Below are 21,370 nucleotides of genomic sequence, written 5' to 3' on the forward strand. Positions count from 1 at the left end.
AAAAAGTTATTATACTGTTGGAAGAGCAACTGGTGCTTTGACAGGATTAAAATCAGCAATGTTTTAACTGACTCACGACCGGTGAGTCAGTGACCGCACAGCGATCGAGGAGATCTCTCTCCCCCAATTCAAATCAGAGGAAGTCACGCTGGGTGACTCTCTCTTTTGTAGTTTGGATTATGTGGATTCGAGTCATACTTCTTTTTCTTTTTTCTTTTTTTTTGTCTTTTAAAGTAATTTTTTTAAAGAAAACCTTAAGCACAGTGGACGCACGACGTTATCCAGTGTCAGGTGTACGATGCAGTGATTGGACGCGTCAACACGCTGCGCTCTGCTCGCCACCCGTGTGGCTGCCGTCTGCCACCGTATCACATTATTACAACACCACTGACTACTCCCCACGCTGAACCTTTCATCCCTGTGACTCATTCCTTCCATCACTGGAAGCCTGGGCCTCCCACTCCCCTCCACCCATTCTGCCTGCCCCCCACCCTTCTCATAATCCATCTGAAAGCATGAATAGAGAATGAAAGATGAATCAGAGAAGAGGTGGTCTGCCATACACCAGTACGCATTCAAGATAAATTACGTCTGATTGCTAAAAATAAGGGAGATCTCGAATTAGAATCCCAGAGGACAGGCGTGTGGGAGGGACATGGAAGGGGTGGGGAAGGGAAGAAGGAAGCAAAGGATATTCAGAGTTTCGTTCTGTTCGAGGGAAAGATGTAGAGACTGATTCCTTCCAGATGTTGACAGGTGAGGTAGGTTCAAGAACAGACACGGAGTATTTAAGGGTATTCTCTGGAATGATGAAAAAAGAGTATCAGAAAGGGAAACGTGAGAGAAGAAAAATACAATATAGATAGTTGGCCCCTTCGCTGACAGGGAGGAAGGAGGGTGTGGCTGGAGGAAGAAAAAACAACAGAGTAAATAGGAAACACAAAATGAAATAATAATAAAAATAATAAAAAAAACAGAAGAGTCAGTCCAAAGTAACTATAACTTAAGTACACCTACTGAGATAGGTCTCAGGTTAGGTTTAGAAGTCTGTCTTTCTGCTATTTCCAAGAAGCACATCTGGAACGGGAATCACACAGGGATGGGGAAGATGGAGGTTACGAGGGACACTGAGCCAGTACTAACAACAGAAAAGCAGGAGTCACCCTGCTGATGTTCGATAACGTATTTCAAGATAGAAAGTGTTAAAGAGGGACGACTGGCATTGACAGAAGGGCCAATCAACTGACAAGACACAGCCATCATGAGCCTCCAGTCACTTAATACCGTGGCTTCCAAATATGGTGTTGCAAGATCTGATGGGTGAAAGACAAGAAGAGAGTGATCTATAAACAGCAAGGAGCTCTTTATCTCTAAGATCAATAGCTCAATAGATCCAAGACATAGAAGATAAGTATAGAGAAGATTTTAATGACATAATCGTTAGGTAATCATACACACGTCTGCAAATATGTACATACCCACCAAGTTTTAGTTAATAGATGATACACGTTATCTTCAAGCACACTTGAAACAAATGTTCACCCAAACTGGTATGGATTCGGTCATAGCGGAAATCTCAGCAAATTGTAGTAAGTAGATATTACACAGCTCGGACTTCTGCCTGTCCGGTAAGGCACACGGCGTACGGTGACCACCCCTCCCTCTGAAACAGTGCTGGGTAAAATGTAATTTTTTTCCCCTTTAATGCACTAATAAATTGGAAAGAAAGGAACAATGGGGTCAAAAACTCAGTGAAGGCAGGCACCCCACCTAGTCTTTGGATTTTTGCCCCAAGGGCATTTGCTGAATTTGAAATCTGAATTAGAGTAACAGGCAAAGACCCAGGCCAGGTGGGGAGTCTACTAGGAACCCCTCATTCTCATTATTAGGGGACCAAAAATAACCCTTGATTCTCACTGTGTAAGGAGAACCACCTACCTTTAACTTTGGTACTGAGTGGAGGAGGAAAAAATTTTCCTTGGGCATAAATGAACACAAATTGGCTCTGTTGATTGGGAAGCCTTGGCGGGCGGGACACGAGGGCTGGCATTTTTAACAAGTGTCCTCTGCAGTTCTGAGAAGCGTGGTCCTCAGGCTGCCCGAGCTAGTGATGCTGCACTTTCCAGCTACCTGGAGAGCTTTTCAACGTTTCAGTGCTTAGACCACATGGCAGGCCAGTTAAACCTGAGCATCTGCTGCTGGAATTCAGGCGTCCGTGTTCCTCAAAAGGTCTTCAGGGGGTTCTAATATGCAGCCAAAGTGGAGAACCATTGTCCTATAAACTGTGGTCACTAGGGGTGAGAGCTAGAGACTTCTGGGCACGTATGCTAGGGAAGCACTGCCACACCTACCCAGCCCCGTTTGCCCGTCCATCCATCCATTCATCCACCCATCTATCCATCCACTATCTACCCAGCCATCCATCCTTCTTCCCATCCTTCCTTCCACTCACTCATCCATCCATCCGTCTATCCATCCATCCACTTACTTCCTGTCAACACATATTTATTGAACCTACTTGACCTAGTCTCTGTTCTAGGCACTGGAGATACAGAGGTAAACAAAATGGGCAAAAATCCCTGGTCTTAAGTAGCTTCTGTATTTGAACAGGCTGAGACAGATGTGAAAGCAAAGTGCTGTGTGGGGATGTCCAGTGCAGTGTGGAAAAACTGGAAAGAACCACAATGCCTCACAGGAGGGATTACTGAACTACAGTCTCCCATGCAGCAATCTGGCACCTGCAGAAGCAGACGGGATAGAGTGGGATGACTCCCAGCCCCAAGGCTCCCCGGCAACGTATCCTTCGGCAAGTCACTCGAAGACTCTGATCGTACGTCTCCTCATGTGTAAAGTGGGGACAGTAATATTACATCCCTCAAGAGATTATTTACTTACGTTTTTATGCACGCACACACACACACACGCCACACACACGTGTGCAGACACACACGTACACACACGAGCGCGTGAGACAGAGCATCAGAAAGCTTGGTGGAGATCATGGCAGAGAGGAGACCCTGACAGATGCTAGTGCTACTGTTTTTGCGGCTCTTACTGTTTCAATGGCTGACGTGACAGCTGCAGGGTTACAGTACGAAAGTACCAGGTTTAGAAGCAGAAAACTTGAGTTCTGTTCCTAACGATACCACTTACTCTGCATACATCTGGTGGCAAGGAACATTTAGGAAAGGTGTCAATTAGAATCTCATTATTTCAGCTGTCACGGTTAATAATTTGTTCCTTTCAATCAAGATGCTGTGCTTGGATGACTTAAGTTCCTCAGCGCTCTCTAAAAAAAATGAAGGTGCTTGGGTCTCCTAAAGCGTACCCACATGTATTCTTACTGCTGGTCATAACAGGGATCTAGTTTCACCAAGAATGCAGAAGGGCACAGGAGTGCCAATTTGTGAGCCTAACAATATTGTTCCTAGCTGGGGAATTTAGAAGCTTAATTCAACTCATCTCATAAAGGTCTTTAATAAAATTCAAACCGATGAAAACATACAAAACCAGAGAGAATGGAGCAGCGAACCTGTATGTACCCGTCGCTCGTCTCCAACGGTACTCAATGCAAGGGCAGTATCTCAGAAGGATTTCTAAGTGACCTGAATGTAGTGGGTATGGTGTCTCATGAGCTTGGTAAGTCCTGCGATCCAGACCCCCCACACCAGTATCAGGCGCAAACCCCAGCCAGATGCTGAAGAATACATGAGAAACCGACTTCTGTGTGGAGCAGCCGATCACCTGCAGAGAAGGCCTGTCTCCCAGGACCAGAGGGTCCAGGCTTGATGAAAGAAACAGAGAATTGTAGGTCTTGTTTAGCGAGCTCCCATTGTGAGCTAGACGCAGGGCTAAATACTTAACATCCTAGCATACTGTGTTATTTATTCTTCAAAAACCCTACCAGGTAGGTGCTTTTAGTATTTACACACTAGAAAAGGGACCTCTCTAAACTGAGGGTCAAATTGCTGGCAAGTGACTCAGACCAGATGGACGTGACTCTGACACCAATGCCGGGTGCTTTCAATGTCTCTGTTTTACTGTCTGAAGAGGTCCCAGGCACCAGGAAGGGAGAGAGTGGGTGGGCTCTGATGGGGGCACTGCCATCACCTGCCCACAGGCGGGTTTGGGAAGATTAGGACTTGGCTCTGTGACCACTGAGAACCACTCGGTAGCGTGGCACACACTTGGCCCAGGCCATCTGTGCCAGGGTTGGGTACTGTGGTTTGTTACTTGAGGGCTCTGATGGGGGGTGCTTTTCTGGGCCACAGCAGGCTCTCTCCTCTGTGACTTCGCGTTCAGCCCAGCTCTGGTGCTGGCCTCCCCAACACTGCCAACGTCCCCACTTACTGTAGCTGCAAAATCTGAAACTAGACCCAATATTTCAATAAAAGCCTCATTTAAGTTAGGCACTGTGGGAGGATTAATACCATGTTTATCGACCGAATTAATTATTGAGTGAGTGCCGGGGTCCATACATAACGATTTCACCATTGTCCTTATTAATGGGTTTCCTCCCCAGGAATTGGAACTGCTGTTCACTTTGGTTACCCTGCAGCAGCTCCTGGGATTTCAGAGACGGGCTCATTATTTTTGCATATTTCATGCTTCATTTTCTACCGAAAACGCTCCGCATTAGCTAACTGCGGATGTGCTGTTAGGGTCACGGCTGCCCGGTGTGAACCCTGCACGGGAGTGATGGCTCCTGCCTCCTCCGGGCCGCAGGAGGACGCTGTGGGGGGCAAGCAGCACGCGCACACAGAGCAGCGAGGCAGGGGAGGCTGCTGCTCTGCTCCAGGTGACAGGCGCGGACCCAGCGGTCCCGACCCAGCGGCGCCGACCCAGGCGCGCGGAGGTGAGGTCCGGGGACACACGAAGCCCCACCCCNTGTGGTCACTAGGGGTGAGAGCTAGAGACTTCTGGGCACGTATGCTAGGGAAGCACTGCCACACCTACCCAGCCCCGTTTGCCCGTCCATCCATCCATTCATCCACCCATCTATCCATCCACTATCTACCCAGCCATCCATCCTTCTTCCCATCCTTCCTTCCACTCACTCATCCATCCATCCGTCTATCCATCCATCCACTTACTTCCTGTCAACACATATTTATTGAGCCTACTTGACCTAGTCTCTGTTCTAGGCACTGGAGATACAGAGGTAAACAAAATGGGCAAAAATCCCTGGTCTTAAGTAGCTTCTGTATTTGAACAGGCTGAGACAGATGTGAAAGCAAAGTGCTGTGTGGGGATGTCCAGTGCAGTGTGGAAAAACTGGAAAGAACCACAATGCCTCACAGGAGGGATTACTGAACTACAGTCTCCCATGCAGCAATCCGGCACCTGCAGAAGCAGACGGGATAGAGTGGGATGACTCCCAGCCCCAAGGCTCCCCGGCAACGTATCCTTTGGCAAGTCACTCGAAGACTCTGATCGTACGTCTCCTCATGTGTAAAGTGGGGACAGTAATATTACATCCCTCAAGAGATTATTTACTTACGTTTTTATGCACGCACACACACACACACGCCACACACACGTGTGCAGACACACACGTACACACACGAGCGCGTGAGACAGAGCATCAGAAAGCTTGGTGGAGATCATGGCAGAGAGGAGACCCTGACAGATGCTAGTGCTACTGTTTTTGCGGCTCTTACTGTTTCAATGGCTGACGTGACAGCTGCAGGGTTACAGTACGAAAGTACCAGGTTTAGAAGCAGAAAACTTGAGTTCTGTTCCTAACGATACCACTTACTCTGCATACATCTGGTGGCAAGGAACATTTAGGAAAGGTGTCAATTAGAATCTCATTATTTCAGCTGTCACGGTTAATAATTTGTTCCTTTCAATCAAGATGCTGTGCTTGGATGACTTAAGTTCCTCAGCGCTCTCTAAAAAAAATGAAGGTGCTTGGGTCTCCTAAAGCGTACCCACATGTATTCTTACTGCTGGTCATAACAGGGATCTAGTTTCACCAAGAATGCAGAAGGGCACAGGAGTGCCAATTTGTGAGCCTAACAATATTGTTCCTAGCTGGGGAATTTAGAAGCTTAATTCAACTCATCTCATAAAGGTCTTTAATAAAATTCAAACCGATGAAAACATACAAAACCAGAGAGAATGGAGCAGCGAACCTGTATGTACCCGTCGCTCGTCTCCAACGGTACTCAATGCAAGGGCAGTATCTCAGAAGGATTTCTAAGTGACCTGAATGTAGTGGGTATGGTGTCTCATGAGCTTGGTAAGTCCTGCGATCCAGACCCCCCACACCAGTATCAGGCGCAAACCCCAGCCAGATGCTGAAGAATACATGAGAAACCGACTTCTGTGTGGAGCAGCCGATCACCTGCAGAGAAGGCCTGTCTCCCAGGACCAGAGGGTCCAGGCTTGATGAAAGAAACAGAGAATTGTAGGTCTTGTTTAGCGAGCTCCCATTGTGAGCTAGACGCAGGGCTAAATACTTAACATCCTAGCATACTGTGTTATTTATTCTTCAAAAACCCTACAAGGTAGGTGCTTTTAGTATTTACACACTAGAAAAGGGACCTCTCTAAACTGAGGGTCAAATTGCTGGCAAGTGACTCAGACCAGATTTGGACGTGACTCTGACACCAATGCCGGGTGCTTTCAATGTCTCTGTTTTACTGTCTGAAGAGGTCCCAGGCACCAGGAAGGGAGAGAGTGGGTGGGCTCTGATGGGGGCACTGCCATCACCTGCCCACAGGCGGGTTTGGGAAGATTAGGACTTGGCTCTGTGACCACTGAGAACCACTCGGTAGCGTGGCACACACTTGGCCCAGGCCATCTGTGCCAGGGTTGGGTACTGTGGTTTGTTACTTGAGGGCTCTGATGGGGGGTGCTTTTCTGGGCCACAGCAGGCTCTCTCCTCTGTGACTTCGCGTTCAGCCCAGCTCTGGTGCTGGCCTCCCCAACACTGCCAACGTCCCCACTTACTGTAGCTGCAAAATCTGAAACTAGACCCAATATTTCAATAAAAGCCTCATTTAAGTTAGGCACTGTGGGAGGATTAATACCATGTTTATCGACCGAATTAATTATTGAGTGAGTGCCGGGGTCCATACATAACGATTTCACCATTGTCCTTATTAATGGGTTTCCTCCCCAGGAATTGGAACTGCTGTTCACTTTGGTTACCCTGCAGCAGCTCCTGGGATTTCAGAGACGGGCTCATTATTTTTGCATATTTCATGCTTCATTTTCTACCGAAAACGCTCCGCATTAGCTAACTGCGGATGTGCTGTTAGGGTCACGGCTGCCCGGTGTGAACCCTGCACGGGAGTGATGGCTCCTGCCTCCTCCGGGCCGCAGGAGGACGCTGTGGGGGGCAAGCAGCACGCGCACACAGAGCAGCGAGGCAGGGGAGGCTGCTGCTCTGCTCCAGGTGACAGGCGCGGACCCAGCGGTCCCGACCCAGCGGCGCCGACCCAGGCGCGCGGAGGTGAGGTCCGGGGACACACGAAGCCCCACCCCCGTCCCCGCCCACCGCACCTGCCCCGCGCTCCCGCCGCGGCCCACTCACCTGGCACAGCGCATCCACACCGGCGTCCACGAGGCTGGCCCGCAGCAGTTCCCTCAGTGCTCCGGAGGGATGCTGTTCCCTGAGGCCCCGCACAGCGCCCGCGACCGCACTCGTGTCCCCGACACGCGTGCAACCTTCGACTGCCCGACACAGCTTTGCGCGACCACGTGTCCAGGTGGGCTGAACATGTGACCCGAGCCGGCCAATCCGAGTATTCCGTGCACGGTACCACAGAGACTTGAGGGAGACACGTGACCCGAGTCGGCCAATCGGAGTATTCCAAGCCTCATACCTCAGTGACTGGGCGGAGAGGGACACGTGACCAAGCTGGCCAATCCCAAAATTCCATGCCAGGTACCTCAGGGATGGGCCAGAGACACGTGACCTGAGCTGGCCAATCCGAGTAGCCTGTGCATGGTACCACAGAGACGGGACAGGACACGTGACCCGAGCCGGCCAATCTGAGTGTTCTGTGCCAGGCGTCTCACGGGCTGGACAGACGTGGACGCTTGACCTGAGTTGGGCCTGTGAGAGGCCTGTCTGGGGTTTTTGTGGGAACGCTGGGAACGGCGGTCCTTTCTTTTCTCCGTGTGTCTTTCGTCTTTGGGGAGGACGTGAGCCTGGTGCTGGCGGTGTCCCAGGACAGCCCCGGGGCAGCCAGGCCTCCAGCGTGGGCACACCCGGACCTGCGGTTCCTGTGTCAGGAGGTTGGTCTGGGCCACGCTGCTCTGCCCCCGGTTTTCGACGCTTGGCCTGGTGGGAGTCCCGGGCCGGGCGGGGGGCCTAGTTCCCGCGGGAGGGGGTCCCGGCCCTGGTGGGGGAGCCAGTTCCGGCGGCGGGTCCCCGGCCCCGGAGGGGAGCCTGGTCTCGGCACGGGAGGGTCCCGGTCCCCGTGGCGGGGAGGCCCGGCCCTGGCGTGGCGGGTGTCCCGGTTCCGGCAGGGGGTCTCTGTCCCAGCAGGGGTCCCGGTCCCGGAAGGGGGCCCAGTTCCGGCGGCTGGTCCCCGGTCCCGACGGGGGGGTGGGGCCGGTTCCGGCAGGGGGTCTCAGTCCCAGCAGGAGGGCCCTTTCCTGGCCGGGGGGGGGGGGGNGGGGGGGGGGGGGGGGGTCCTGGTTCCGGTGGGGGTCCCCCGGTCCCGGCGGGGGTCGGCCCCCCCGTGCGGATGACTCGGGCAGCCCTCCGTCACCGCTCTGGCCGTCATCTGCGGGGGCGCCACCACATGGGCAGCAGAGCTGGGGGCTGAGCGGGGATGGCCATCCCGTGTGGCGTCTCCGTGGCTAGGCGTCCGCATGCGGGAGTGGCCGGGCTGGTGTTGCACCTCGGAGCTCTGCGAGGAGGCTTTGATGGTGTTTTGGTGAGCCATGTGTCACCCACTGGGCGGGACAGTGGGTAACTGAGGCTATCATAAGGACAGTCAGAGGGGCCTGCGTGAGCAAGGGACAGGAGAACAGTGGCTGCAGGAGGAAAGGAGATCGTCCTGCCAAGTCCTGGGAGAAGCTTCCAGGAGGAGCCAGCACCAGGCCTGCAGGTGGGCCCACCCAGCGGGGTGGAGGACAGCAGGGTGCAGGGCTTCAGCCGAGCACCGCGTAGGCCAGGAGGTCAGAAGGGAGGGGCAGCCAGGATGGCCTTGGAGAGGGGACCGAGGCCTGGTGTTCCCCGGGTGGTGTCTGTCATAATCATCAGTAGCACCCCTTGTTAGTGTCCAGGGTGTCCCTGTTAGGACAACATGTCAGTGTCCAGGATGTCCCTGTTAGGATGACATGTATTGTGGGGCCACTCTGCCTGTGGGCCTTGTAGGACTTTGGTGCTTGCTCCTAGTGAAATGGAGCTGGAACTGAAGGAGGGGTAGGAAGAGGATTCCAGGCTGACTGAAGAGCTTGTGCAAAGGTCCTGCGGTGGGAGGGGAGGGCAAAGTCAGATCCGGGTATAGAAGGACGTCTCTGGCACGCCAGGACGTGGGAGGGGCCAGCACAGGTGTGGGGAAGACTGGCCTGATCCAGGTGAGGAATGGTGCTCGCTTGTGCAAGGCTTGCTGAGCACAGCGCCTCTCAGCCAGAACTGCAGCTGTCTGGCCAGCGTTGCTGCTTTTGTTCCCCAAGAGCCCCAGCGTCCCCGGCCACAGAGATGTGGGTCCCAGTCTGCGATTGTGATCAGAATCCTTGTTCAGATACCTGGCGGGTACGTCTCCTCTAGAAGTTCCTGCGGCTGTTGGTACCAGGATTCCTGCAGTAGAAACTGGGTAACACCCCTCTGGTGTGACGCGTCACGAGAGCAACGTTTCCACGCAGTTTCTCCTCCTGGAGAGTTGAACTAAAAACCTCCTAATAAATGGGGGGTTAACTTGTCTTCCTTCATGCTGGTGCCAGATTTCACAACAGCCACACTGTAAATTTGTACAGTCTCACACCCTCAGCGGGAAACGACGAGGGGAAAGTGGTTTTGACAAAGGCGTACGAATGAATTGATCTGGATGCATGTGAGCCGTTGATGTGCAGTGAGTGGCATGCGTTCCAGGGACCCAGCGATGGTCTCCTGTCTGGGGGGGGGCACAGCCTGTTGGGAGAGCCCGCCTGCTCATACTTGCAGACCCGCTCCCATTCCGTCACTCAGACTCCACATTTCTTGCTACCCTGGGCATGCTTCTGCCCCTGCCGTGGGTGGGGGTGTCGGGAGCCCGCCACGCTCCCTCCTGGGTTCCTGGCAGAGATACTGGAATGTGTTCCAGAGACACATGGGTGGAGTCAAGACGTGGGACTCGGCGTGGACTGAGGGTCTCCTTATCTGGGACGTCAGGCATGGTCCAGACAGTACGCATGCTGCCAGAGGGTGTAGCCTTCAGACAAGCAAGCAGTTAGCATCTTTTGTCGGGGGTCACAGAGGGACGGCAGCCAAGCTTGGGGCAAGGCCAGGCAATGGCCGCCAGCCTGGTGGAGCAGTGAAAACCTGTCCTCAGGTGTGTCATCTCCCAGGTCCCGCCGGTCTAGACTACTCCCACGTTGTGGGCCTGACTGTCCCCACTGCTGCCTTCTTTAAGGGCTGGGACAGCCAAGTCCATCGTTGACCCGCCTGCCTCTCCAGCCTCGCTCCTCCACCTTCGGTCACGTCGGCACCCGCTCTTTCCGGGGTCTGTGCCCACCTTGCAAGTTGGGTTGTGCTGCATCCACTCTTACTCTCTGCTTCTCTGAGCCGGTCTGTTCGCAGGTGTGCAGGTGTGAGCACAGATACTGCACATGAGTCACGGGGCAGGTACGTGAGTGCAGGCCTTTTCCCAAAGACCTTGGGCGCCCTTCCATTTCTGTGGCCGTTATGGCGCTGAGTGTCTCTTAGGATCCATTCTCCCCGGTCTCAAGCACTAGCTTGGCACATGGCCCCCAGGCTAGAAACCACATTTCCCAGCCTTACTGTGGCTGGGTAAGCCAGGAGCCCCAGGACTAGATTTGGGCCAGTAGGGCGTACGTGGAGGTCCTGTGTGCCCTTCTAGGCCCTGACCTTAAAGGCAGAGCAGCAGACACTGGCCACTAAGCTGGCAGCTCCATGTTGAGGACAGCAGCAATGGCCACCCTGCCTTGGTCCCTGACAGCCTTGGAGGGTGGGGCGGTTCATCCTTCCTAGATTCCTGCTGCCTTTGTGAGAGGACACATTATTTAAGTCACTGCATCTCTGAGTCTTTTAGCTAACACCCCAAACTTGCCCGGCCTGTGTGTTGTGGAGCCTCTAGCCTCCCTTTGGGGCCGTCCTTGTATCTGATCTTCATGGTGGCCCCTGGAGGGGGGCTTGTAGCGGCCACCACCCTTTGCAGATAAGGAAATGGAGGCCCTGAGAAAACTGGGTTTTGTCCAAGGTCACAGATGCAGAGAGGAGACAATGACCCAGGTCCCTCACCTCCCAGTGCAGCACTCGTTCACTCTGCCAGGCTGTTGCCTGTAACACTCTGAATCAAGACCATAATGTTGTTATTAAAATATTTACTTGCATGAAAAATTTCTATTACCGGAAACTCATGTATTATAGATGGAATCAGTAGCTTAGGAGGAAATAAGCAAGAAGAATCACGTTAATAACAAAAGCTGTGCAGATGAATCCCTCGTTTCAGCAGGCTCTTGGCGGTCCCGAATAAATATATCGTTTTATCAGGCAGGTGCTCCAGAAGCAGCGTCTCAGGAAGTGGGTCACAACAATGTCTCCGGCTGCACTGCTTCCCGGAGGAAAGAAATACGGCAGTGGCTTCGGCACAGGCTGTCAGAAAGGAGGGTGATGGGGGGCTGGACAGGCTGGTCTCCAGGCTTCTTTCTAGCCTGCAGGGCATAGCTGAGGGGTGTGGGCCACGCTCTTACTTCTTGGCTGCGTGACATTAGCCAAGCTGCTGGCCCTCTCTGAGCTTTCACTGGCCAACACCTAGAGCTGTCTGGGTATGGAAATTTCTTGTCAAGCACAAAGCACTGCTCACAAATAACGTGGGACCTCGTTGAATGCTGTTACTACTATTACTATTTGTGTCACGGTTGGGGTGTAAGGGGAGGACCAGAGAATGGGGCCTGATACCCGCTGGCAGAGGAGTGCGCGCGCACACATGTGTGCCTGTGTGCACGCACTCACACATCCCTGTCTGTGCCCCTCTCCTGGAAATGCACCACCATTGCCCGGCCCTCCGTGGTCCAACCCCAGAGCCGTCCCAGCCCCTTGCTCCCCCTTCAAGAAGAGCCAGTCCCCACCGAGCCCTGAAGCATCTACGTCCTGTTCCTCAGTCCCTGTACCCCTCTTGTGTCCACGCTCACTGTTACAGCCTTAGATCAGAGCACCATTGCTTCTGACATCTTCTCCAGCGTCCCCACCTTCGCTACTAGTCTGAGCTTCCCCCGAGATGAAAGCTGTCCTTCTGCTCGAAAACCTCCCGCTGCCTGGAGGAAGAAGTCTGGGTTCCTCACCTGACATGCGGAGCCCCCATACCTCTCCAGCTCAGCAGCCCTGACACGTCCCGTCTTCTGTGCTCCCACACCTGCTTGCCCTCTGGTCTGTCTGCAGTGGCCTCTCCTTTCCCTGGGGTATCGGCTCACCCTGCATCGTCCAGCTCGAGTGTGTCCTTCTGGATGTCATGGACAGAGCAACAGCTCTCTCTGCTGTGTCACTCTCATAGAGTCTTGTCCGTACCTCTGTGGCTCCTCACAGGCCCTGCGAGGCATGGTTACCCACCTGTTGTTCCCACAGTCTGAGGCAGGAGGGGAAGGGGGGCACAGAGCCTGCAGCCCTGCTGGCTAGTGAAACATGGGCTCTGACCATCCGGGCCAGCACCTCCACTTGGAGTTCCAAGTGGACGTGCAGAGGGAGGAATTTGGGGAATGGACTTGGAGATGCCCGTCCTCCTCACCAGTGGTCTCATATTTCAAGCCCCAGGCAGGAAACAAACTTTCCCTTTTCTCCTGCCTCGCAATACCCTCATCCTTATCCACCTGATTTAGCTAGAGCCCATCCTCGTAGCGATCCCCATTCCTACAGAGCTCTTAGGGTCTCTATCAGGAAAGGAAAGAAAAGATTTCTCTGTCTGGAGCTCCTTTGTTCTGGTAGGCTCCTGGCATTTTGGAGGTATAACCTCTGACGATTAGCTGAGAACTTGTCCTTTGCATATTGCCCCCTGCATAACATCTGTGTGGTGTGTGTGTGCACATGCAAGAGTGCAGACGGGCGTGCACACACACACACATGTATATGCGCATTTGTGTGTGTGCACACATGCGTCTGTGAGCCCATGTGCGTGGACTTGCATGTGTTGGAGTGTGCAGTTAGTCATTTTAGCCAGGGGCCCAGACAGTCGCAAACAGAGCTGATTTCTCTTGGTAATGCCAGTGCATTTTGAAAACCAGCCTGCTGGTCACTGCTCGCCACTCACGCCCTCGACAGAGAGGGAGTTGGCAGTCGAGTTCAGTTACCGTATGGGATGTGCCCAGCAGAACCGTCCCAGCACGATGCCTGTGCTATGTGTAATACACCAGTAATTAACCTTGTAAACTCACTTTTTGAACAGCCCTCATCTATATTTTAAATTAATTAGGGGATCCACAAGGGACTGACTCTGAAGAAGATAATTACGCCTCTTCGTGGGGTTACAGGGAGCTTTGCTAGTCAAGAAGCCTCTTATTTTCCCCGGAAAATTAAACCAGCGCGCCATTATCACATCATTTCCAAGTGAATAAAGGACTGGATCTTAACATCACGGTTTCATTTCGGCAAGAAAGAGAGACACACTGACAAGCTGTTTTGTCACATGCTTGTTTGAGCAGAACATTTTGAGAAATGTCTCTGGGTCCGTTTGGGAAGAGGAGCTGCTGGGTAGGAAAAATGTCTGAGATGACCAAATGTGACAAGGCTATTTGCCAAGTAATCACCCCATGCCCGAGCCTGGGGAAGAAGCAAATGCATTTCCATTTTCTGCTCCTGAGCCAGAGGGGCCTTGCTCAGGGTGGGGAACCAGAGTATGTCTGGTGAAAAATCATGACAATTCTGCCCGGCCGCTGATGCGAGTGAACACAGTGATATGAAATCAGCTGATTGTGCCCCAGGAAATTGTCCCCCTCTGTAACAGGCCCTCTCAGGACAGCCTTTCAGCACAGCCACCTTCTGTCGCCCCAGGAGCCCCCCACCCCTGACTCAGTGGCACCCTTGCAACCTCTGCTGTCCCTGGCCAGAGCTGCTTGGCCCACAGAGGCACAGCTGACTTGAGCCAGGCCAGTCACGTTCTCGCCACCAGAATTAGGAGCCTTGGCTCACTTAGTGAACAGAGTGCCAGTGACCGGCCCCTCCTCCCTGGAAAAGAAGGAGGAGAAGCAGAAAGTTGGAGCCAGCCTTTGAAGCTGGACATTTCTGGGTTCCAGTCCTGGCTCTGAGTCTTGGGTCTGATCCCAGTCTCATAACCTTGAGTGTGTGACTTTACCTCTCTGACTTTAGTTTCCTCACCTGGAAAACGGAAATTTGGTAAAGAGAGAGAAAAGCGTTATTTAGAACAACTGTCGTAAAGACCGTCTTGCTAGTTGTGAAATTTCTCTCTAGGGTGAGTGGACCTTGGCTACCAAACATTGATGGGGCCTTAGGTTTTGAAACAGAGTCTTGAGGATGTGGCTGGACATTTGCAGACCAAGAGGGAGGGAATCACTTCCTCCTTCATAATGAGGTGGTGCTGTAGAGTTTCCAGAAGGAGCGGGCTCGGGGGACGAGGCTCCTTGTGGGTAGTGGGGAGGAATTCCAAACCCAGGGCAATCTAGGCTTCTCCAGTGCTGTTCTAATGGAACTCAGAACCCAGAGACCAGCGGCCTCTGCACAAGGATGGCATGCAAATTTGGGAAGCATTCCAAATTAAAAAAAAACAACTTTATTTATAAAAACAAATGGGTCGCCAAGCCAACTCGTGCTTTAGGCCAAAGGGCATTCTTTTCATCCTTGTTGTTTTGAGATTTCCCCATGAGCTGTTGATAGAGTGTTCTCGTTTTCACCAAAACTGTCTTGAAGGCGTGGTGAACTTTTCAGTACTGAAAGTTGTGTCCTCTGGATCTGATAAATTCCCTAGTTTTCTTAGGCATTTTCTCCCTCCACCTTGTAGGAGCCCCATGAGTTATCTCGTATCTGGTGGGCCTCCCAGACTTTTACTTGGCCTCTCCTTTTTTTTTTATTTTTCCTCCCTCTCATCTACTCCGTCTCTTTTTGTTATATTTTTGGGCTATTGGATTTGACTTTTTTAAGGCAGTCTTTTTACGTTTTAAAAATACTTTTGGCCATATATTTTTAATCTCTAGGAGTTCCTTCATGTTCTCTGAGCGTTTAAATTTTGTAGAGTCACTTTATTTTATAATAGATGCAATGTGTTCTGGTTTCTCCCTGAAGATATTAATTAGGGTTGTGGGTGGTGGTTTTTCATCTCCTGTTTTTAGAATCATTTTTAATCCCTTAGGGGTCAGCTTTTTTCTTCCATAGTTTGATTCCTTCTCTTTTAGGTTACAGGGGTCTTCCCCCCCTTAAGTACCTGGTGTTCTAGTCGACAATTACATTTAGATAATTTGTATTTGTATTTAGAATAAGCCACACACAGGTGCATAGGTGCTCCATGAGTATGAGGGGGCCTGTTCAATCGTGGAATTGGCTTTAAACTGGTCACAAGGAGTTGTCTTTAGGGCAGGGGGACCCCTGAGTCCCAGATGAGGAGGTCTGTTTTCTGGGATGGGGTGGCTTTGGTTTAGGTACAGATTTGGGGGCATGCCATCTTGCGAGACGTGGAACTTAATTCCACTTCCCTTGAGTAAGCACTGGGCTTCGTGACTTTATTCTCACGAGTAGAATGTGACAAACGTGACCGTGTGCGACTCCCACTATTAGGACCAAGAGGCACTGAGGTTTCCTCCTGCTCTCGCTGCTGGGGGAGGTCAGCTGCCGTGTCGTGGAGACACTCCGGCAGCCGTCAGAGAGTCCAGGTGCTGAGGGAGCCATCCTGGACGCAGACCGTCCGGCCCCAGGCAAGCCTTCAGATGGCGCAGCTCTGGGCCACGTCTTCACTGCACCCTGAGGACAGACGCGAGCGGAACCACCCAGCTAAGCTACTCTGGGATTCCTGACCTGTAGAAGCTGAGAGATAACACGTGTGTTGTCGTGAGTGGCTCAGCTTTGGGGTCACTTGTGCAGCAGTAGGTAAGTAATACGTAGGCTCTGGATCTTCCTCGAGATCGACTGTCCGATGTTTGACCTGGATAGATGGAGCCGGCTGCTCAGCTCCGGTCTGACGGTGGGGTCACATATTCTGTGCGTAATCGACTCAACCACTCTGCTTTCAGCTCTGTATCTCAGTTCTGTTTCTGTGTGAAATTCCTGAGTGCTCCCCACAGGGCTGCGGAGGGCTGCATCTATCTCCACGTGTAACCTCGGGGACGGCGTCCTCCACACTGCCTCCCCCATCGCCCCACGTCCACCTGCCTCCGGAGATTGACTTGCTCCCCTGGTCTGCGGACGGCTCTCCTCCCGGGATCTTTGTCGATGTGCATTTGTACCTGGCACGGGTCGTTCACGGTCACTGTGGTCGGGTCTCGGGTGAGAAAGGAAATTAATGCCCGTGATTAATCAACAATTTTTGATCCCACCTTTCTAGAAGAGTCAGAGGTCTACAACTGGAAGTGATGAGGAAGATCTATGCAAATTTGAAATGGTAAAGCTTTTGGCTAGTTTTCACAGCACGGAGAGCTGATAAACACGGCATGAATCATGTACGTTTTCATTGCTCACCCCAAGTTCACAGTAAAAGGGTTTGTCCTGATGACTCCAGAGCCTCAGGCAGCTTATGACTGTGAGGCCTGGTTTGCATTTACTGAGCCTTCTGTTTCATACAAGTCAGGCGTGTCCGCTGTTTCCATGTGACAAAACCTTTGATGAAGGCTGGGAGTCTTAATGAACCAATAATTAGTTTTAAGAACATAAGTCGACAGAAAAGTACCACTAATGCCTTTTTAATTGCTTTTGCTCTCACGTTGTAGCAAACGTGTACCTCGGGTCTCATGGAATCCCAGTAACTCCGGCACTCGGGGACCCAGAGGCCCCAGGCTTAGATGGGGATGCTTCAGGGCAAGTACCCCAGGCTTGCACTGGTCCTCCCGCTAGCCCTCGGCCACACACGGGAAGTCTGATCCACACTCAGGAGATACTTACAAAAACGGGTCTTCCAGACCAGAGGTCTAAAAAGCCAAGGACACAAAAGATCCAGAGCTTTCAAGGAGCAGACTTGGGGGAGGAAGCTGGGAGGGTGGACACAATGGGGGAGAACTAGGGGTATCTTCCTTACTCCTCACCTGGAAAAACTCTGTATCTCAGTCTGCAGACTTGGCTGTTAGCTGTGTGGAGGGAAGCTCCTTCTCTAGCCTTCAGCTTCCGTGTGAAGGTTCTGTCCTTGGTGTGGGTGATACAGTCGGTGAACAGTAATCAGATAAAAACTGAAGCACTTCTACGTTTGATAAGCACGTAAAGTGAACAAGTTCGGCACTGCGGCAGAGAAACCAGGGAAACTTTGCTGAGGACACGGTTGGGAATCTGAAAATAGCTCGAGAAGGGATCAGAATTCATTCTCAGCAGTGGGGTTATGGTAGGGGGAGTTTCACCGTTGATGCTTCTAAATTGTCTCAGTGTTTCTTTCATGAACGTTACTTTTGTCATAAAAATTTAAAGGATACGTCTATTTCAGGGGAAAAAGAAGGATCTGGTTCCAGAACCTCACGTTTATATTTTCTTGTGCTGATTCATTGAGTCAGCAGACATTTCTCGTGGGTGGGCTCTGCACCTGCCCAGGGCTGGACTGTGAACTAGGAGACAGGAAGAGCCAGGCTCTGGCCTCGCAGGCCTTACAGGGCAGAGGAGGGCCCCACAGACGCCCTGCAAAGCGTGGCTGCTTAGTAACGGTCGGTTGGATGGATGAATAGACTGCATTATGCACAACAATGCTGCAACTGAGCTGGCTTGTCCGCTTGTCCTGTGGTCCCTCTTCCCGGGCGCGCGCAGCCAGCTGTGGGCACCTGGAGGACAAAGGCTTTTGTCTGGTGTAATCAGCTCTGTGTCCTCAGCATCTGGAACAGCGCCTGGCACACAGTAGACACTCGGTAGACACGTATCTACGGTCGGTCGTTGTAGGTTACACGCGGTCTGGAGAACAGGCTTGTCGTCACGCAGCCGTGCTTCGAGTCTTCGTGTCTTCCCCTCTGCAGTGGCGACCACAGGGCACATCCCATTAGGGGACACAAGCGGTAACTAGAATAAAGCCTTTACGCACCCTGTCCTTGGTACCCGGCGCGTGTGGGTAAATGGTCGTGGTGGCCATTTAGCTCGTTTTTGGCATTTCTCCTTCCAGTAAATATATGTGCACGCTTTCCCAGTAATTTCCTTCAGTAAGTGCGCGCGTGGAGGTGTTGATCAGAGGGCATGTGCACTCTAAATCGTGACAGAAGATGCACGTTGGACAGTCGGTACCGCTTCCCACCCCTCTTCCAAGCTGGCGGGTTCCAAGGGGTCCGCATGGTCATGTTATTCTGTGGCCCTCTGATCTCCGGGGAGGTTACACATCTCTCATCTGTGCGCCCCCCGTGGAAGCCCAGGCCCTGGCTCAGCATGGGAGCTTAATCAGAGAAGCCAACGCGCAGCCCCAAGTAATTAAAAAGGAATCAGGCCTTCCTTGTGTCTCTCCCTAGAATATTAAAGGGGCTCTAATTCATAACTGAAAGGCTCTTCTCAGCAACTCTTGCCCTTCCTCCCTCACCCTCCCCACCCCCTGCAGACAGAAGTGGCTCTAGAGTGCTGGGGATGGATGCGTCCTTAAGTTAATAAGCTGTGTCCTTGGCACATTTTTCCTTTTCCTGTGAATTGCCAGTTCATGCCTTTGGCCCTTTTCCCCATCATGACATTTGTATTTTTCTCTTTGATTTGCACAAAGCTCTTCCATATCTGCTGGGAGCAGATGAAGCAGGGGCCTCCCTTGTGGCAGATGGGTGACAGAGCCCCGTGTCCTGGGCGTGCATCCTCCACTGAAGGATGCCAGCAATTCTTAGGGCTCTGAAAGGGTCTCTGAAACCTAGAAATTGTCCTCTTTCTGACACTTCTCTGCCTCCTCCTCCTCTCCCTGCTTCTTAGGGGAACCTTAGGGGCATCTGTGTATGGAGAGTGGTGGAGTTACCATGGAGACCTAAGCTGCATTGAATCATGCTAGTGGGTTCTGGCCAGCATCTTTTTTTAATGAAACCGACTACACCAGAGCAGAAAATACCGGAATGCAGCACAGGTAGTAAAGAGTAAGTATTGTTTCAGTGAGACATGGGTATGTTCCTATGCTGAGTCTTGCTGTAAACGTATCTCACTTTGAGTTCTGTACAAATAATTGAAATCCAGTGAGTTAGGGCACTGGCATTGGGCTGAGGGTCTGGGGCTCCAGCTGTCTCAGTCGTGCTTGTTGGGGTGACCTGCAGTTGGCCCTCCTCTCTCTGGCCTCACAGCCATACCTGTACCCTATTTCAGTACGTCCCCCCTCCACTGACCCAGATGGGACCACAGCGGGGCTGGTCCTTCCCTGCACCTCATGCAAGCACTTCCTGCCCACACGCTGGCTTGCCGCCTACTGCTCGGGTCCCTCGCTCCCTCGCTCCAGGTCCCTGTTGCTTTGAACTTGGAGATTTTCCTGGGCTCTGCTGAGGAACCTTCCTGCCTACTTCCCAGGGGGGCCCATCATTTCCTTGCGTGCGTCATGAACCTTCTTGGTGTGTGTGTGTGTGTGTGTGTCCCTTCGTTCATTGTACTGACCCCGTCCCCTCCATCCACTCCGAGGAGGCTCTGCACACATCGCTCTGCTGCAGGATCTGCTGGGGACTGAATGTTTGTGTCCCCACCGGCTCGAAGCACTGTGGTGGTATTTGGAGGCAGGACCTTTGGGAGGTGATGTGGTCATGAGGGTGGAGCCCCCGTGACGGGGCTAGTGCTCACTGAAAGAGACCCCAGAGAGCTCCCCCCCCCNGGCAGGACCTTTGGGAGGTGATGTGGTCATGAGGGTGGAGCCCCCGTGACGGGGCTAGTGCTCACTGAAAGAGACCCCAGAGAACCCCCACCCCCCGCCCATCAGAGGACACAGGCCAGGCACCTTGCTGGTGGGCTTCCAGCCCCGGAGCGGCGAGACGTGCGTTTCTGTCATTGATAAGCCCCCAGGGCAGCATGTTTGTTTCAGCGGCCCAGGCCGGGATGAGCTCTTAGCTTCCTGTTGCTTTGGTCATCTCAGTGCAGTTCTGGGAAGACAGAGGTAAATCCTTGGGTTGAAAGTGGACACTAGACTTCTAAAAATTGAGTTAAAAGTCACATTACATGCATGGAGCCCTGGGTGTTATACGCAAACAGTGAATCATGGAACACTACATCAGAAACTAGTGATGTGCTGTATGGGGACTAACATATAATAAAAAAATTTAAAAAAGAAATCTCGATTTAGAATGGCAAAAAAAAAAGTCACATTACATAAAATGAACCATTTTAAAGTGAACGGTTCGGTGGCATTTAGTGAATTTACAGTGTTGTGCAACCATCACCTCTCTCTGGTTCCAAAACATTTTCATCCGGCCAGACAGAGATCCTGGACCCATTAAACAGTTCTGCTCCTCCTCTCCCTCCCCCAGCCTCCAGCCACCACTAATCTGCTTTCTTTGTCAGGGATCTAGCTGTTCCGAATATTTCATGGAAATGGAATCCTACAATGGGTGACCTCTTGTGTCTGGCTTCCTTCACTTAGCATGTTTTTGGTTTTGGTTTCTGTTTTCTTTTTGAAGATTGTATTTATTTGAGAGAGAATGTGTGTGTGTGTGAGAGAGAGAGAGAGTGTGTGTGTGAGCAAGGGGAGGGGCAGAGGAAGAGGGAGAGGCAGACTCCCGCTGAGCAGGGAGCCCCGCTGACTCAGAGCTCCATCCCAGGACCCTGGGATCATGGCCCAACCTGAAGGCAGATGCTTAGCCACCCAGGTGCCCACATGTTGTTATTTTTTTTTAAATTAATGGTGGAAATGCTTAAAAAGTCATGTGCAAATTTGATTTTTGCGTGTTTAAATTCAGAGGAACTTATATTTACTTACTCTGGTATAGTTAGCACACAGTGTAATATTAGTTTCAGGAGCACAATATAGTGATTCAACACTGCCTACGTCACCCTGTGCTCATCACAGCTGCCCTCCTGGATCCCCATCCCCTGTTCCCCATCCCCCCACCCACCTCCCCCTGGTAACCATCAGTGTGTTCTCTAGAGTTGAGAGTCTGGTTGTTGGTTTGCCACTCTCTCTCTTTCCCTTTC

General features: G+C 52.0%; 1 long non-coding RNA gene across 2 annotated transcripts in view; it reads left to right on the plus strand.

Annotated features, from left to right (window-relative positions):
• The window catches only part of LOC109491044, a 54,869-nt gene that overhangs the window by 19,827 nt on the left and 13,672 nt on the right, over positions 1–21,370 (plus strand). Inside the window, exon 1 of one of the 2 annotated variants that reach the window (XR_004621687.1) lies at positions 19,084–19,341. The exons of the other annotated variant lie outside the window; for it this stretch is intronic. This is a non-coding gene — a long non-coding RNA (uncharacterized LOC109491044). Of the gene's footprint in view, positions 1–19,083; positions 19,342–21,370 lie in introns of those variants that run through there. 2 annotated transcript variants of the gene reach the window in all.

This window comes from Ailuropoda melanoleuca, chromosome 17, assembly GCF_002007445.2.
Source record: "Ailuropoda melanoleuca isolate Jingjing chromosome 17, ASM200744v2, whole genome shotgun sequence".
Taxonomy (NCBI): Eukaryota; Metazoa; Chordata; class Mammalia; order Carnivora; family Ursidae; genus Ailuropoda; species Ailuropoda melanoleuca.